Genomic DNA, 16,886 nt, shown 5'->3' with positions numbered 1-16,886 from the left:
GTCCCATAATCCAACCGGGTGACGCTTGCTAATTGTAACCTGCAGACACCTGGGCCAGACACCTATGTCCACTTCGCTTGGTCTTTAGCGGCAAGCGCGGGAGCGATCACCATCGCGTTGCTCGGAGCCACCCCGATGAAGCATAAGTGTTGGCTGCCAGCAGGCGAGACATGCTGTCGACGTTGCTAATCCAGGCGGGCTGTCGCCGTTCGTAAGAGCTCCTCCGTGGCCCGAAAAATCTTTACTGGCCAGCGTTGACGACCGCTGGGCAGGAGGAGATGGGCTGGCGTCCGTTTTTGGTATCCAAGATTGCAACGCAACGCCCCCAAGGCAAAACTCAAAGCACCAAACCACCAACAAAAGAAAGCATAGATTGGAAGTTCCAACCAACAACCCAAGCAGGACAAGTAATTGGCCCAACATGGAACTATATTGGGAAAGCTAGACCAACAAAGGACCAGGATGGGACCATCCTGTTGCACTTCTCGACCGATGACCTGTGCTGCTTGGGAAAGCACTGCTCCACACGTAAGCGCTCGGATTTCACTCAGGACCCACCAGGCGTCCCTCTAGTGCCAAAGAAAATCCTGCTCCAGAATACTCACCCCTCAATTTTGCCTGAATTTACGGTCAAAGCGAGCGTCCGCGTCCCATCTGGCATCGCCAAAGACAGACTGCCTGTTGCACGATAAGCGGGGTTGTGTCAAAGTCTACATAATTTTGAATTGAAACTCAATTCCTTATCAATAAAAGCTCTTATCTCTCTATACCGCACGAATATCGAAAGTCTGCTTAAAATTTGGCCCACGCTCAGAATAATCTACGGGTTCTTAGAAAAGCTTGAGCGCTCGAGACTGAGAATCAACGGTCTCAGTTAAACTCTTAAATATGCGACTGCACATCGCTATGCTTACTCATTCCCGCACTGGCGAGAGACGTCTCTTAAACTCGATGAGTCAATTATGCACCTCGTCGCCATCACCTGTACAGAAAGCTTCTGCAGGTGTTCCCCACAAAATTCTGCAGCCTCAGTTCTTTAGGTTAATCTCCGAATACGACAAACGGCTAACAAACCACACGCCGTTAAACACGGGTACGCAAATGCGCACAAATACACGATCTTTCATTGAGCATGTAATGCATTAGGTACGTTGTCGTTAATGTAGCAACAAACTCTTCGTATCTCAACCAAGACTGACATGCCCGAATCTACTGAATACACAAAAGCAAACATGTGCCAGAATTCAAGAGAAAAACCTTCTGCCACGAACAATTCCAATTAAGGAATAAACGTCCCATCTACACGACTCTAGCTGCATTCCTTTGAGAGTCCTTGTCCTTTGGTAGCACGGCAACTTGACACTCTTCCTTGCTAGTCAATGGCAGAGTAACTTTAATCGATGTTATAAGAAAATACCTTATCCACTCCGAATCTTTACCCTAAAACACAGTAGACTTTCCCTTCCCGATTTCCGAAATATAAAAAAGAGGAATAATAAAAAACAGCTACTTCAAATGGCTACGCGGGGTGAAAGCTGACTCACCACCCTCGCGTTGAAAGGTTTAGTCTTTCAGACGCGCCCGCCGGGGTCGCGCTTTGACTGATTGTCCTGCTGTTAAGGCTTGACAAAAAGCTACTGAAAAAAAACAATTCTGATCGCTACTGCCATCTCCACAAGCACTCGACGCGCTCAGAAGATCTTGTTAGTGCATGCAATAGCATGGACCGTCACGGGGTAGCGTGCTGTGACCAGCGCCAGAATCTGCACTCTGTTCTCGCCGCAAGAAAGCCCGGCTACCCTTTCGCCCTGCGCGCTTCCTGAAAAACAGTGCCGAAAGTGAAGGACCCATCGTTCTCAACTGCCAGCGCGAGACCAGCCCGTATGAGCGGTCGCCGTTGCGCGAACGCTGCGCTCGCATGCGCCGAGTGTCGCACAACCTAGCGCCTTCTGATCGTTCGGCCGCTTTGCTTATCTCGCCACGTTTTTGTCAGGTCTGCGCGGTCTGAGCCTGCTTGCAGGCCGATGCCCCTTGAAGCGTTTAGCGCCCGTTCTGGTCGGAAAGCGACCTCTTATTTTTCCATTACTGCTCCATCATGAACTAACCACGCACACAACCTGGGAACATTTTTTTATTGCGTAAATGGTTTGTGTACAGGACCTCTCTCTCTATCCTCTCTTCCTGTCCCCTCACCACTTACATTTCATTTCTCCATTCTGCCTGCTATTCTTTACTTCCGCTGCCCCAGCTGAGGTGCTTCAGTATCTATAGCAGATGCCGGGGCTTGCAAAAATATTTTCCTGCCTTTTTATTATTATTTTAATAAAACTACTTACTACTACCACTTTCCATTACTGCGGTAACCTTTAGAAGCACCTGCGCCTGCCGCCTGACCAGTAACTGTAGCTGCAATATTACAAGGCCCAAAGCGCGAAGGATTTTCTTTCCCTTCTTCCGCATTTCCTTGTGTGCTAACATTAGCACCTGTCTGCACACCTGAATTTAAGGCTTGACATTTCATACGTTTTGTGTTGGCGCTTACAATTTTCCTTTTTATCCGCCTACACTGTTACGTGTGCGTCTCCTGATCACAACTAGCTTCCTCTAGTGTTTCAGTCGCATCTCGGAAAGATTCATTTAAATCAAAGGTGGCCTCCTTGCATTCGCAGCAGAGGGTCAGCTCCACTTAGCTTAGAGACGCAAGTTGAGGTTCTTTCCTTTTCTTCTCGCTTGCTGTTGCGTAGCGACGTCAGGCCGTCTCGTTGTCGTTACGGCCGGGTCTTCTGATTGGCATTGGCACAAATGACGATGACGACGATTTTCGTTGGAAAAACAAAGAAACTTTATACATATGAGATTAGCATGGACGATACATTAAAGACAGAATCGAACAAAGGGAGAGCAACAACAGAGTGGGGCCGCCAGAGCTCTCCCGGTCAAAAGCTCCTGGTGAGAACCCCTAGATTCCCGCCAACAACTCCTCTTAACCCTTCAGCTCACTGCTGATTGGGCCGGTCCTCTCGTTACGTAGCAGTCGCCTGTGGCCGGGTATTTAGGCGGGGCCACAGTGCTTTCAGCGAGACCCACGTTACTGAGGTGAGCCACAAAACAAGAAAAGCGCAACCCATCAGAACACAGCATCTTCCCCTCAGGAATTTGGACTGCGCTGACGAATAAAGGAAGGAATACACACACACACACGCACACGAACAGAACCGTCATTGGCCCTCTTTTCCTCGAAACGGCGTCAGCCAGCAGAAACAACAACACATGGCCACCGTTGACTGCAAGTTCGGGCAATCAGCGTAGCTGGGATATATATCTTTCCGCGCCTCTGGAACTATGGCATGTCGCCCTCGAAGCCGCCCGTTGACTGAAAAAAAAAACCTAAAGGCCAGCGTTCGGAAAGCGTGCCACTGACACTGACCAGGCAAAATCCGTGTTCCCGGCTTCCCGCGCGTCGCCCAGAAGCGGCGCCGTTTTCCCCCACGATGAATACGTGGAGTCTGCCCACACCCGCGCAAACAAAAGAAAAGGGAGCGTTTCCTCGGAAAGCGCTGCGGGTGAAAGGGCCGTTTAGGGTTTCCCGAGGCAGAGATCCTCCAACGGGACCAGGACGAGACATGCCGGCGCGCTATAACTAACGCAACGTGTTCCCGGCCGGCTCCTCAGCGCGGGCACTTGTCGGCGCAACCGTGTCGACTGTGGAAACAAACAGCTCACAGGCCGGCGGGAACACATGTTTCGGCCTGCTGCGTGGCGGTCTTGAGCTCAGTGGCTCTACAGACGCACCTTCAGCGTCCATCGAGTTGGGAAGTTCGCTTCCCTGAAGGCGGTCCTCCGCCGCCTGCTTATTGCTCTTAGCGCTTTCCTTTGAAACGCACTGCTCATCTAGAATCGGGCTCTAACGTTTTCTGTCTCAATATTGCTTTCAATACTGAACTTCCTCACGACTAGAGCTCTGCCCTCGTCATGCGCCACCTTCGATGAGGTAGCCACAACTCTGGCGTGTTCACTAACACTGCAGTGATGGCTTAGCTCGCAGTTGCCACGATTCGCAATGTTTAAAGGGCTCCTCTTTGTTTTGCGTTTGAAACATCGTCATTTGGAAAAATGGTCCCTTTTTGACTCGTGTTGGTTATGCGCCTTTACAGGCCCCTTTCTAGCATCCTCGCGCTTAACCAACTCAACGACGGTTTCTGTTTTCACTGCAGTGTCTGTCTTCCGAACTCTCTCCTCTTTAAACGATCCCCGCCGGTTAGAATCCATTTGTCGACCCTTAATCATAAGTTTATAATGATATAACTGGGTAACGGTTTGCATAGCTACTTTGGAGACCCTCCCTTGGTTCGGCTTTTTCCGATGCCTTCCATGCCCCTTCTACACGTTTTCTGAACGAGCTTTAGCGGAGTTACTCTTGGCTAACTCAGTGACGGTCTCTATGGCCACATTCTGTTTGCCTCGCTTTGGCATGTTCCATCCGTGCCGGTTGTGCGCTATTTCACAATCTGGTGTTGCGGTGCCATGCCTGTCCAACTTGGCGATAGACTGGAACATTGAGGGCTTTGTCTGGATGGAGATAGCCTCGCACTTCGCTACTTCGTCCCATTAAACCCGTTGAGCCTTGCAAGCACCCTTTTCTCAGCCTCGAGGTTAAGCTCTTCTAGTTCCGCTGCTAGTTTATTCATAGTCTCTTGAGCTCTTTTATGCTCCTGTAGCTCTGCCTTTGTCGAAGTTCCGCCTCTTTCGTTCTCGACTACGCCTCTTCGAATCTGAAGTTCAAGCTCCAATCGCTTTAGTTCCTTTTCTTCTTTTTAAACTTTCCAACTATGGCGTTCCTTCTCTTCTTCTTACTCCCGATCAGCTTCTTGCTTGCTCTTTACGTTCTTTTTCCTCCTGTACCAAGTTTGACGTATCTGCAAGCTGATCATTATTTTCGACCTACTTAAAAATTGTGTTGCATAGTTCAATTTTTGTTGTTTTTTTCCCGGCGCCTCTACCGACAGTTCCTGGCATATCAACAGCAAGTGCGACTTCGACAATCTCATTAGATCCATGGTCGCTGCTTTTATACAGTGTCTTTGCTCTCTCATGGTGATTCTGAGATATACCTCTGCGCTAAAGAGAAACACGTGATCAACAAGGAGTTCAAACGGTTAACGCAGAATTTGAAGCCTTGAGGATCCAGAGCAAAAACCAAGCACTCACCCGCAAATGCAGCACTATTTGTCACGCGGCCCATCACACCGCTGCCACCCGATTTTTGGGGATGGGGCTCCTTCCCCATCGCAGACCACCAGTGTTGGTGCTACCGGTGCCACCAGATTTGGAGACGGAGGGGCCCTTCAGTAGGCTGACTCATTCACCCCGCAGGTCCCGTCTCCGAATCACGTTGTCGGACTCCGTTAAGGAGGGAAACTGTACAGTAGTTTTGTTTACATTTTTACAAGCATTAAGTTCAGAATGGAGTATCATTTTCACTGCACTCGCTGTCATATTTTGAATCGTTCTTCGTCCCTAAATTCCCTAGGTTGAGGACGCCCTTGCCGGGGTGGGAGTTGCCTGAAACTTTGATTCACGCGCACAAACTCACACCACTGCATATAGGGACACGCCCCCATTCCATGTCAAGCCTTGGAGAAAGGAATATATAAATAATAATTAGTTTTTTGGGGAAAGAAAATGGCGCAGTATCTGTCTCATGCATCGTTGGACACCTGAACCGCGCCGTAAGGAAAGGGATGAATGAGGGAGTGAAAGAAGAAAGGGAGAGAGGTGCCGTAGTGGAGGGCTCCGGAATAATTTCGACCACCTGGGGATCTTTAACGTGCGCTGACATCGCACAGCACACGGGCGCCTTAGCGTTTTTACTCCATAAAAATGCAGCCGCCACGGTCGGGAGAAAGGAAGATGGTGTCGGGTTCACGTCAAGTGCGGAAGGTGATGTTATCTGGCCAGTCGAAGATTCCCACGCGCTGCTGACACCTGTTCTTCATTAGATGACAGCTGACGCACCAGGTTAGATCGCACAGTCGGGTCGAGAAGCCGAAAGGGGTCGTTTTGTTCATTTGAGATGCTTGCGAAGATTGCGGACGATGACCGCTAGCCCGCCGCTGTACTCGGCACCACGCCGTCTTCCATTGGAAAAGAGGCCCCTTTGCTCCCCCAACATATAGTGACGACAACTGAAGAAGATAACTGCCGCTCGTTCGCTGCGGCGACATCTTTCAGGCCTCCGCTCTCTCGGGTCCCATAATCCAACCGGGCGATGCTTGCTAACGGTGTCTTCGACTGGCCGCTTTATATCGCTCTAGAGCACTCTTACAGGCGACCGCGCATTCGGATGGTCGAAACCGGCCGCTCTGGTTACATTCGGCTGGTTCTTTCTGAGCGGTCGTCTCCATCTCAGAGACCTCTGACGCGCTCCGAGAAAAAAGTCGGAGGGGCTCCGAGATGAGTTCACGTGACAGAGCCACTTCCGCCATTTCGCGAAAACGGTGCTAGGCCTCGGTGACCCCTACGCGTAGGCAGAAGGTAGTGTACGCTTTTGACGCATTCATGCAGTTAATGCAGCGTCCTTGCTGCGTTGTGTTTTGCGGGTGTCACGCTGTGTGAGGCAAATTGTCCAAGAGACGCCGGATAACTACGCGGTCTGCATTGCTGTCACATGACAGCAGCGATCCCAGCAGCAGCTCAGCAGAGGACGACAGTGCTATCCACTAGGCGACGTTCGAATATGAACGCCCCGTGGGACGGAGAGCCGGGGTAGCGATCAATAAAGGCTACGTGGCGACCGCGATGATGACTGTCTGCGAGCGCGTGCTCCTAGTTTTGACACCAGCAGCCACCAGCAGTAGTGCCGTGTTGTGGTTCCGGAAGTTAAGTCCTCCTTCTGCTTCCTCCACTTCCGCTCTAAAACCTCGCTGACCATTCGGCTTGACTAGTCTCGCTACGCTCTCAGAGCAAGAGCAGCTCCCACTCTGCCAAATCCTGACTAGATCACAGGAGCGACCAGTTGAAGACCTCATAATTGTAACCACCAGACACCTGCGTGGAGCCACCAGCGTGGGAGCGATCGCCATCGCGTTGCTCAGAGTCACTCCGAAGAAGCATAAGTGTTGGTTGCCAGCAGGCGAGATTTGCTGTCGCCGTTGATAATCCGGACGGGCTTTCGCCGTTCGTAACGAGGAATAGGAAAGCGGCGCTGCAATATCTGGTGGGCGAAGGGAACCACTGTAGTCCTACCATGGAAATAAAGCAGCAGCTCAACCACCTTCGTCTGAATCTTCTCCCCAGGTCCACCTTTCTTTGTACAAGGTGCTAAAAAAGAAAAAAATTCACCACTCTCTGATTTTATTAATCAGATTTCTTGCAGGTATGGTAAGGAATTTACACGCAGCGTTCAGGTAATATGTAGACGTGCAACCAAAAAATAACGGGCGGTTTAGGTTGAGCTTAACCACAAATCTTCGTGCGCTAGCATCATTAGTCCTCTTTTTGCATATTTTATCTTGGCATTCTATGCTGTTGCTACACTAGAACTGGCTTACTTTGGTTTATATATCATATGAAGTAAGATTGCGTGACACTGCATCATAATTTTAGACTTGTACTGCGGTAGAATCGGTCATTCTGTACTTTCTTAGATCCCTGGGAGTCCTGTTTCCGCTCCTGACGCAGTGGTGCAGCAATTAAGCTACGCTCCACTGCGCTGCGACGGCGGGCGCTGCCATCAGGGGGGCTTGAGAAACGGAGGTTCTGTTCCTCAGGAGTCCCTAGCGACTAATCATTAATTTAACTGCCACGGTGGGCAGTTTTCTCGCAGTCAGATGGGAACCTTGTGATGATGTCACAACGTCAGTGAACATGGTGGCCCCGTGCCAGAAACATGCATAGGACAGACAGACAGACAACCGCTCTTCGGCGGAGTGTCAATAAATTGGCAAACACAAGAATGGTTCACTCGGGACTCGGGGAGTTAAAGATTACAACTATTCAGCCCAAATTCTGCATTTTAGTCACCCGTTTAATTCACAAATGGCCTATATAATGTTTTATTTGAAGCGACACCGTAAGAGCCTCACTGCAGTGGAAAACCGGAATGACACGGGGGAAGACACTAATGAAATAAAAACCTCAGAGCGGGGGGGGGGGGGGGCAGATCCGAATTAATGGCGGCGCGAAACAGATCATTTCCGCTGGCCGCTGCTTCAGAACACAGCGCCTTCACTACAGATTTTTTAAAGCATTAAAGCATATTTATTACATTGAAAATATATTCGGTTCACATTAACTAAATTGTTATCAAAGCCTTTAGGAAACACAGCGAAACACATTGCAAACAGATAGCAACAAAGCACGAGCCGAGAAGTAAGGCTCAGTACATCACCAATACGGAGTGCCACTCCGGTTTAAAGTCGATCGGCTGAACAGTCAGCTGAGAGAAATCTTAAACTTCCTGCCTGTATGAACAGCCAAGCTCTCGAGCTGTGCATTCAATGTCGTCGTCTTCGTCATGTACCCGCGTTCACGCCCTTTAAATTGCCAGACTCTCACGCTGCAGTTTGAAAACGCGTTCTTTATACCATCCGTGCACGTGGAAGCGTCATCAGACGATCGTGCAGCAAGCCGCAAGAAATGGCGGAACATTAGAAGCAATGAAATTCAGTAGACCCTACTAAATCAAAAGCACCTGGGAAATACTGGTAACGAAACGGCACGCATCAAAGCTCGAGTATTCGTCAGCCTAGCAGGGCACGTGGTAGATTCTGAGAGTTCCTCGAAGGACGGTCTAGCATCGTATCACGGCATTAATCATTTTAATCTATAAAGCAGGATCTTCCCTCCTCCAGAGAAAACCTTACATAAGAAGCAGGAGACCACCTGAAGGCGATGCCAGACGAAATCCTTAATGATTCTTACTCACTATCAAAATTCTATCCCGGTGATTACGATCCTGAATGTACACTATGTGGCGAAATGGCCACTTAAGATCACATATTGCAGAATTGTAATGTGGAGCCGCCACCGGAATCTCTAATACCAGTTCCTACTCTCGAGCAATAGGAGGCCGTGTTGGTCAGCTCAGACCTGGGCGTTCAAACCTAGGCCATTGAATGGACTACTCTGTTAGCTTTTAGCCGTGGACTGACTACCACCTAGCATTCATCATCTGCATTTTACCTTCTGACGAAATAAATATTTTGCACTCCAATCCAATGCTAACGCAATTTCATCAGATAAAGGTCATTATGCGGCATACAAATTATTTCTGTGGTTATTCTATGCCCAGTACATAATGTAATTGTCGTGGTAAAAAATACTGCATTGTTTTCGAAGTATTCTTTGCTTATATTAGTTTTTGTGCTCAGACATGAAATGTTATAAGTGCAGGGCACATATATGCACGCAGTGCGTGCCGGAAGTAAAGGCAGAGTGATATTTGGGGCCCAACTCGTAACTCACAGTGTTGTCTCACGTATTAACTCGAGCAACACACACGCGTACACGCACGCACACAACAGCCTCTCGTCCAATAGTGCCTTGAAGTAATATCGCCTGAAGTTGCCAACTACAAAAAGTAACTCGAGTTTTAAAACGACAGTTAGTGAGGGTGAGGGTGAGGGAGGGCCAACGATGTGAGGGCGAGGGAGGGCCAGCAAATTTTTGAAGTGAGATTGAGGGTGTGGGAGGGCTGAATAATAACAATAATTGGTTTTTGGTGGAAAGGAAATGGCGCAGTATCTGTCTCATATATCGTTGGACACCTGAACCGCGCCGTAAGGGAAGGGATAAAGGAGGGAGTGAAAGAAGAGAGGAACAAATAGGTCCGTAGTGGAGGGCTCCGGAATAATTTCGACCACCTGGGGATCTTTAACGTGCACTGACATCGCACAGCACACGGGCGCCTTAGCGTTTTTCCTCCATAAAAACGCAGCCGCCGCGGTCGGGTTCGAACCCGGGAACTCCGGATAACTTTTCAAAATGAGGGCGAGGGAGGGCCACGGATTCAAAATTGAAGGTGAGGGAGGAAAATTAAAAATGATGGCATTTGCCCATCTCGGCTCGAAAAAGGAGCTTTTAGCACATAACGGGTCTTTCGTACGGGTATTTCACACCTCAGGGCCGAACAATTTCTAGATTCTTTTATTGTCATCTTATCTGTACTACTGATGAAAAAAAGACATCAAGCGAGATAAAAGCATCAACAGAAAAGTAAATAAATGCAGCTAGCCGTGAAGTCGGATACAAACATAATGCGTGTCCACCATACACTGACCTCCTGTGAATAGCGCCGAAAAAACGCAAACGTGGGATTTCGGCCCAACGACACAGGGTCAAGTTGTGAGAGATACAATAGGCAGCCGTCCTAAGGCTGCGTACCACGCCTGCAAGTTTGCGCCAGTGGGGGCTTCACGCCTGGAGAAGCTCGACTACTCGTACGTATCAATCGCGACGGCGTCCATGCGCGCAGCCAAGAGCAGAAAAACGTGCGAGTAAAGTATCTTGCTTGCACCAGGGGCGCGCCGTCCGAGACGGTTTCGTGAAGGGAAGGCTAGTTGCACCTGAGGTTCTCCGTCGGTGACGGGTAAATGACAACGTGCAACGGCTAACTTTTTTACATGACTTTCACAAAAGCGGCATATTTACAACGAGTTGCAATTAAGATGGAACGCTCTAAAATAGAAATATTCTCTTCTCGGCGTAGCCGAAGATGTAGAACATCTAAGCCTGGCCCAGAACAAGAGATGGGGCTCCCAGGATCGTTTTTAAACCCTTGGGAGTCCCTCTTACACTTAGGAAGAATCCATAAGTACCAAGCTTCATCACGATCGGTGGCTTGCTACGTTCTGTCCCTTTAAACTCTGAATATGTTAAACGTCTTCGCCTGAACACAAAAAGTCAATCAAATTAGCTACAAAATGCGATGCACAGGGCGATCCACACAAAACGATTGACTCTCTAAGTCGCGCGTCCCGCCCTTAAACCTGGATAGTGCGCTTGGAAACCTCTCTCAAGGTTAAAATAAAGACAACCAAAAAACTGGAAGTACTGCGGAGTCCTTTCCGCAGGTTTCAATCCGGCGCCTTCCTAGAACAAACTCATTTATGAATCCGCGCGCGGTTCCCACGATTGCGACATTCCAAATAGTTGGAAAGGTACTGTCATGCTGTCTACCCTTGGAAGGGGAGGGGTTCTTTGTTGCGCCCCGCTGATACCAGCAGTTTCACTGAAGGCGCTGTGACCGGTCGACAGAAGCTCTTTGGTTTGCTGGTAAAGTCAATGGTCCTCGTTTTCTGATGAACCGTTGACAATTATCCACACGGTGATGCCTGTCATCGGCCACCATTCCTACATATGCAAATATGTCGAAGGAACGCTGTATTTCCTCTCAGCGTCCCACGCACCTAATGCTGACTCATCAACCCTTACAGTGTGCATGCACCGCAACCAGTACCACAATATAAGCGAAAAAAACATAGATCATCCAAAGCAACTAATCTGATGTCCTTCGGCATCAAGTTTTTTGCTCTCAAGTATAATTAAAACTCTGTTCTAATGATTTTCTTTGTGTAAAGACACGCCACACACACCTTGCATTCGAGTCATAATACTATCCAAGCTCGAGGACTTGGCGCGACCTGCTGCAGGCGAGCTAAATTTGTCTTTATGGCGGGTAGAAAAATTAATACCACCTCTCCTCTACCCTCAAACACCCCCCCCCCTCCCTTAGGCAGACACCCCCCTGTTGTGATCGCGCTTCCTTCCTGCTGTGGAATTCGGTGAGGAGACGTGACTGCAGGACTGCCAGAGGGAATGACAACAATAGCGTCCCCCCGTGTTCGAACAGGAATGCGGGAAGTAGCGACGATAGCGTCCCCATAGCAACGATAGTGTTCAACAGGAATGCCAGTGACGACCATAAGCGTATTCGTTCCGGTCACCAGTGCAGGATCTTTCGACAACCCATAAGTGTATTCGTTCCGGTCACCAGTGCAGGATCTTTCGACACCTGCGGGGAGACAGCCAGCATTCCTGTGTCATGCAGCTGCCCTCCGGACGCACGTGCGCGGCCACCTGGAAGCCGCGGGGACGACAACGTAACCGGGTCCTGTTCCCTTTCCCTCGACCGAGCTGCGAAGAAGCATCAGGACCCCCCTGCCGTGGATGGTACCATCTGTGGCATCGTGTGATTGGTCACCATTCTTCGAACTGTATTCCCCAGCTAGGGATCTGTGGAATACGAAGAGTATTTAAGGAGCTGCTGGTTTGATGCCAAGAGAGCCCCCTTCTTGAGAGCTATCAGAAACTCCCGACTCCTATGTAGCTCTCTTTACTGAGAAGCACTCTCACTTGTCCATACTTGTACATAATGTAAATGGTCGGTGTGTAAAGTTTTCAAAGTTTTCTTCCTCCGATCGTCCACGTCTCTTCTCCTGCCCAGTCACGCTACCTGAATACCAACAACTGGTGGCAGCGGTGGGATGCTGCTACCTGAATTCCAACAACTGGTGGCAGCGGTGGGATGCTGCTACCTGAATTCCAACACCCCGTAGTATTAATTTCTGGGGAAACTTATCTGCTTGTTGGTATTGCGATTAAGCGGCCCGAAGCGGCAAGTGGACCTTAAAAGATACTGAGGAAGAACGGGTAATAATGGGACGTCATAAGGCTTAGTAGGCTAAAGAAAAGGGCTCAACTTAAATTGAGGACAACAGAGTAAGCTATGGAAAGAGGAAGATGGCAGAGTGGGTCAGGGAACATCCTAGCCGCAATCAAGAAGAAATGGGCTTGGGCAGGGCTTGTGATGCGAATGCAAGATAATCGATTGTTTTTAAGGGTAACTAATTTCCTCCGATCGTCCTCGTCTCTTCTCCTGCCCAGTCACGCTACCTGAATCACAACAACTGGTGGCAGCGGTGGGATGTTGCTACCTGAATTCCAACAACTTGTGGCAGCGGTGGAATGCTGCTACCTGAATTCCAACAACTGGATGGCAGCTGTGGGACGTCCACGAGAAGTTACCGGCTCCAACGGTCCTCGGCAGCTACGGGACTGACAGGCGCCAGCTATACCTTGGCAGGGTGAGTGCCCAAAGTTTTCCGTTCATTTCGCCAGACCGTACAAGCACAGGCAGATGCTAGGTGCGGATTGCTGTTGTCTGGGAAATTGATTTAGGGAAACTGCTTCGTCCACTTCAAGCTAGGGCTTTTGTTTTAGTGGGCTTGCTAACGCATGGCGGAACTCACGATGGAGAAGTTAAAAGTGCAGGACCTGCTCGAAATTTGCCAGGAGCTGGGGATTTCGCTACGTTCTGCGAAAAGAAAAAAAGAAATTCTCGAGGTTATGCGGCAGGAGGAGGTGACTACTGAGGAGGTCGACGAGGCTTTGGAAACGATTGTTGGACGCAAGAAAGAAAAAGAAGAGCTTCGGTTGGCTCAAGAGAGACGGGAGCTGTGCGAGCAAAAAGGAAAAGGAGAACTTCGGTTGGCTCAAGACAGTCGCGAGGTACGTGAACATGCTCAAAAAATGAAGGACCTTGTAATCGCCTCGAACGTAGGGAATATGGCGCGTCTTAGCCCTGTAGCTTCGGTAGAGGAGCAAGGGAGGCAGAGATTGCAGGATCTCGTCTCACCATACCGCGTGGGAGGCGATATTGCACTCTTTTTGGTAAATTTCGAACGCGTATGCGGGAAGGTGCACATCGAGAAGAGCACTTGGTCTGAGAAGTTACTTCCTCTCCTTCCGTGCGAAGCGGCCGAAGTGGTGGCTCGCCTCTCACGGGAAGAGTGTGATGACTACGAGAAGGTAAAGAGCGCACTGCTTAGAAAGTACCGGCTTTCAGCTGAAGCCTTTAGGTTGAGGTTGAGGTGTTGAATGCTACAGGTGGGGTTAGCCTCGCTTTATATGCAGGCAATTGCTCCACCGCAGCGTCCCTTCGATATTAACAATGCCGCATCTACCCCGCTAAGCGCACAGTCTCTTAAAATAGCACACATTATCTCCCGCAGTCACCATCTATGCACACAATCAATCCACACAGATCACATCACAGTCCACTCCAGAAGTCACCATCTATGCACATATTCAGTCACAGTAGAACATACGCCATTGTAGTGCCACACTCCATACACACATTCACTCACAGTATAAAGTAGTCCACTCCGGAAGACACCATCTACGCACCCATTCAATCACTGTATGCCATAGTCCGTTCCTGCTATCACCATTTAAAAACAAGATCCGTGTTCTGCAGAAATGTTAAAAGAAGGCATGCAGCCTCCCTTCTGCATGTCCGGTTTCCACTCGGGTAGACAATATCCTGCACTGTGCTGTGACGGGTTCCTGTCTTCTTGAAGGAAGCGAACATCACCTGCCTTTACGCGTTGTACTCTGGGCAGTACATAATATAATGTTCGATATCCCCGCACGCACCACATAATGAGCAGAGCGGAGACGATGCTTTGCCGGTCTTATGCATCCATGCAGGAGTGCGAGCAGAGGCCGTGCGAATTCGATGTAGATGGGTCGCCAGAGATCTTCTCAGTCCCTTGGTCACACATGGCTTGTTTGACGCACTCCACAGGGTACTGAATTGATCGAGCACCGTTTTCCTGCAGAGACGTTTGCCGTCTTGAGGTACTTTTTTTGATGGAATCCTTGAGAGAGCTTTATGGGCGAGACTGTCTGCCACCTATTACCGTTGACTCCTATATGAGATGGCACCCATTGGAAATTTATAGTAAAGCATCTGCTGTGCAGATTATGCACCAAGCGCAGAGAGCTTATAGACAAGGCGTCAGTGGGGAATCCACACTCTAACCTCTGAAGGGCAGATTTTGAATCAGTTAGGATGACAACAGGTTGAGCCGGACAAGACCCTTACTTCCGTAAAGCCGCCTCAATAGCAACGCTTTCAGCCGTTGTGGAGGATACGACAGCAGTACAGCGTACGGACCACTTACAGTACAAAGAAGGAATGTAAAAAGCCGCTGCGCTAGCTTGTTTGATCATGTCCACAGAACCATCCGTGAAAATTTGAAGATGGCAGGCATACTCTGTTTCCAAGTATTCCAGTACAAGCGAACGCGTTGCTGCCAAAGGAGAGCTGCCCTTTTTCGCTCACATGAGGAATTGTGACCTTACAGTCGAGGGTCGGAAAAGACCAGGGGGGTTTCAACCGTTTCCTTTTCCTTCGGACATTAATGCCTAAAGAACTAAGAGTATTGAGTGCCAAGTAAGCCTTCGACTTATATCTCTTGCAGAGCCGCTGGAGAAAGGATCGCCCAGCTACCGTCTCTCCTATGCGGTCAAGATGCATTAATAGCCTCTGAGAAGCGATAAGGCTAAGAGGTTTCGATAGGGACTCATGAAGTACTGCCTTATTCGCAGCCGCCTCGGGAACTCCAATGGCTCTTCTTAGGCCCTTTCTGTGGACAACTTCGAGACGCTCAAGTTGTGATGCCGAGGGGGAAATTAAAGGTAATTGTTACATTATCCGGCTGACCACCAGCGCTTCATGAAGTTTGACCATTGAAGAAGGATGATTTCCCCAATGCTCACGTGCAATTCTACGGATCACATTGAGACGAGAAGATACAGATGAAACAATCGCGTCTACAGCTTTTCGCAACTGTAGACGGGAGTCAATAATGACGCCCAGGAAACGCGCGTGGTTGAATTGACGGATGTAAGAGTGACCGAGGTCTATCTTCAACCGCGCTTGACGTCTTCCTACGCCAGGAAACAGAATACAGACGGATTTTTCCACCGACAGAGACAACCCCACACCTTGAAGGTAAGCTTGTGCCGAAAGTATAGCCTGTCGAGCTATCAGGGCTAATCACTTGTGTTGGTAGCCAGTAGTCCAAATACAGATGTCGTCAGCATAAAGTGGCATACGTACTTGCCTGCAACTTTTTTTCAACGAATCGGGTAGGCCAGCCATTACAGCGTTAAAGAGCGTGGGGGAAAGAGCACTTCCTTGAGGCACACCTCGTGATAAAACCCTTTCGGTGCTTAACGTACTCCCTAACCGTACACGAACCGCGCGATCACTTATAAACTTATAAATGAATCTTAACATATGGCCTTGTCTGCCCATGCCTTGCAAACTGTTTAGAATTGAGCTCTGAAGCACGCTGTCGTAAGCTTTCGCAACATCAAGAAAAATGGCTTAGGTGGAAAGGCCGAAAGCTCTCTGGTGTTCAATGTGACTGATCAAGTCTAAGACGCTATCTTGGGCACTAAGATCTCGGCGGAATCCTGTCATACATGATGGCAGTGCCTTGCTGTCCTCAAGCCACCACAATAAGCGTTCATTTACCAGCTTCTCCATCAACTTAGCTACACAGGAGGTCAATGACAAAGGGCGATACGAGGCAAGGTCTGTCATGTCTTTGCCAGGCTTCAGTACTGGAACTACATGTGCCACCTTCCATGACGGAGGAACATCGCCAGTCTCCCAAACTCGATTGATGAAGTTGAGGAGCTCCTTTCTGAGTTGCAACGGCAGATTATTCAGCATTTGATTGGTGATGCCGTCGGGACCTGGTAAACACCGGCGCCGCAGGCCACTGAGCGCAGTCTGAAGCTCACGAAGCGTGAACGGGACGTCCATGATAGACCTGGAGGAAGCAGGTGGTGTATATATATCTATTCCAGATTCAGCGCGTACGAGTGCGTCTGCAAAGTCCTCTGCCAAGCACGCAATAGGTTTTTCCTTGTGTATTGCAAGAGCTTAAAAAGGCTTCGAAGGGCGAGATTCTCCAGCAAGGCTGCCAATAACTCGCCATATTCTCGTTATCGGTGAGAACACAGTCAAACTAGCACATAATGAGGCCCATTGCGACCTGTACAGCTTGTTCTTGTGCCGTCTAATAACA

This window comes from Amblyomma americanum, chromosome 1 (assembly GCF_052857255.1).
Source record: "Amblyomma americanum isolate KBUSLIRL-KWMA chromosome 1, ASM5285725v1, whole genome shotgun sequence".
Taxonomy (NCBI): domain Eukaryota; kingdom Metazoa; phylum Arthropoda; class Arachnida; order Ixodida; family Ixodidae; genus Amblyomma; species Amblyomma americanum.
The sequence above is the reverse complement of the archived record's forward strand: the minus strand, read 5'-3'. Positions refer to the sequence as shown.